At 43.5% G+C, this 2592-nt stretch overlaps 1 protein-coding gene across 1 annotated transcript in view; it reads left to right on the forward strand.

Moving 5' to 3' along the window:
* The window catches only part of MAP3K9 (mitogen-activated protein kinase kinase kinase 9), a 193397-nt gene that overhangs the window by 68609 nt on the left and 122196 nt on the right, over window positions 1–2592 (forward strand). The window lies entirely within an intron of this gene.

Below are 2592 nucleotides of genomic sequence, written 5' to 3' on the forward strand. Positions count from 1 at the left end.
ATCTGCTCAGGTCCCTTCTGACCCTACCAACTATGAAATGGGAAACAACTGAAAAATCTACAGATCAGAGGAAACTCATTCTAATAATCGTTTCCCTGTCAAGCAAGCTCTCTGAAATTGGATACATTTATCATGGATGAGGAAGTCAACTTTAGGTGGTACTTCCCATATTTGTGGAAGATGCATCTTCTCAGAACAAGAAAAGCATCCACAGAATAGGGAAGCTATTTCTGTTTGATTACATTCTATTTGATTGTGTTCCAAGGGCACAGAGCATGATTTGGCTTCTCACTCCTGGAGTCATCTTTATTCCTTAGTTTAATATTTATCTAAGTTGTACTGATTCACTCTGGTAAGTTTTTGGAAAGCAGACTGGGTTTCTCAGTATTGCCAAATTAATAATGATGAAGCAGTGATAAACTAAATCTATCTAAAGTCTCTAGGCCAGATTCTTGACAAACAGATAAAGATAGGAAATAGATGGAAGAAGCGGAAAGAAGGTAAGGGGAAAAAATAATTCATTAGAGCAAGGGTTTTCAACCTTTTTTAATAAGTGTGCCCCCTGCAGCCGGATGTGGAGAAGGGGAGCATGTTACGCAGCTGGACATGGAATGATGGCAGCCACCGCTCACCGCCGCCACGTGCAACTTCCCCCAGCTAGGTGGCACCCGTGCAGCCCACAGAGGGGCACTGCTGCCCTCTCCTGGCCCCAGCCCTGCTCCTGGGAGGTGGCAGTATGGGGTTGTGGGTGGCAGCGCTTCATCACCACCCACCCACGTGTACCCCTTAGGGCAGGGGTGGGCAATTATTTCAGGCATAGAGCTGCTTATTTATTTTTGGCAAGCTGTCGAGGGCTGCATTGGTAGCCCCACTCCTTGACAGGTGCCCTGCCCCCGGTCACCGTCTTGCGACTGGAAATTCTGCCTCTAACCCCGACCTTTGCTACCAGAAGTCCCTCCCCTTGCCCCTGGAAATATGCCTTTCAGCAAGGGGTTTTGCTATCTTAGAACCAGAAAAATACCAAATCTGTTTTCTAAAAATCGAACATCTACACTCTTCCTTAATTTGAGTTTAAACATATTTTTATCCTGATTTACATGCGTTTGTGTAGTGCACAATAGCTTAAAATGAAGTCTTATGCTTGTATATTGTTGAGGGGTTGGGTGGCATGGGGAGTGGGTATAGGTTTGTTGGGGGCTGTTGTTACTTCTGCCCAGTAACTGGCCACTACTGCACATGGAGTGATGGCAGTGCATGGTGAAAGGCAGCAACCATAGGTTTGTTGCTGTTGCTGGTGGAGATGTTCCCTTCTTTTTTTACCAATGGCATGTGTGTAAAATGGCCAAAAAAGACCAGCTTTCAGCAGCAAAAAAGGGTGGTGACAGCACAGCAGCATACCATTGGACAGGCTGCTTATCTGCTCTCCCTGCTGCAGGAGCTGGTGCAGGGGTATGGGAGACAGGAGGGGAGGTGCCCTCCCCCACTCCATTCCAGTACTTCTAGTAGTGTCTGGGACTCATGCCTCACTTGTTCCCTTATATTACTGATGTGGTGCCCAGGCTTCTGTTTATTGTGTTAACAACTAGAAACTCATGCTTCCTGTTGTTTCTGGACTCCAGAAGTCAGTCAGTGAGCAATTCAGTTACCAGCATTTAAAGAATTGTAAGAGAAGCGCTATGTTAAATGTGTCTAGTGGCCTAATTTTCTGAGATGTGAGGGCAGCTTTAGCTTTGTTAATCTGAGATCTCATTGGGGTGTAGTAGAGAGATTGTGGAATGCTGTCAGTCACCAGTATAAAGCTAGAGTTTACAGAGATAGATAGATATCACAGAGACAACTGGGAGGGTTATATTACAATTATCTCATTGCTATTAAGAAAACACCCCTTGCACAGTGTTACTTTAATTTTAAAATATGGGTTTATGACACTATTCTGGATGCCACTGTGTGATAACTGGTTGGTATGTGATGAACTAATGGCAACTGTCATATAGTAGAGCAGCGAGACACAATGACACATGAAAATAGTGCTGTGGGGTAGGGGCCAAATGACCCTTCCAGCTATTCTCTCTTCCTATATTCTGAGTACCCTTGTTGATTCTCTTGAATCAACATGTTATTTATGTGCTTGTGTGAAAGACTGAGGGGGTAGGGAGAAGAGAGAGGAAAAATCCATTCCATTGTATCGGGATGCTTTTTGCTTCCCAGAATCCACTGTTTTTCTTTGGTAATAGATGGGAGTGTGGAGAGGTAATCTTATCAGATTGTTGCTTTCTCTCTGCTTTGGGATTCATCAATTTCCTCTGTAGTGCATATCTTTGAGAAAAGAGTGGGGAACTTATATGTCTGTTGGCTGTAGTTTGGTCCATTGTGGAGATTTTACAAAGCCTCTTCATAGGCATTTTGCTTAATGGAATGAAGTGTACTGCTTTTGCTGTTTTATAGTTTGTACTAAAATATAACCTTGACTTTTTAAAACCAAGTTTTTGAGTGGCTTTTACAATTCCACAATTACCACAGAGGCTGCCTTTGGTGAAAGAACCCAAATACAGTGACCTTATACTACAGATAATTAGAGAGACTCTATACAGT

The sequence above is a fragment of the Gavialis gangeticus genome, unplaced genomic scaffold, assembly GCF_001723915.1.
Source record: "Gavialis gangeticus isolate Ggan-Ray unplaced genomic scaffold, GavGan_comp1, whole genome shotgun sequence".
NCBI classification, from domain to species: Eukaryota; Metazoa; Chordata; order Crocodylia; family Gavialidae; genus Gavialis; species Gavialis gangeticus.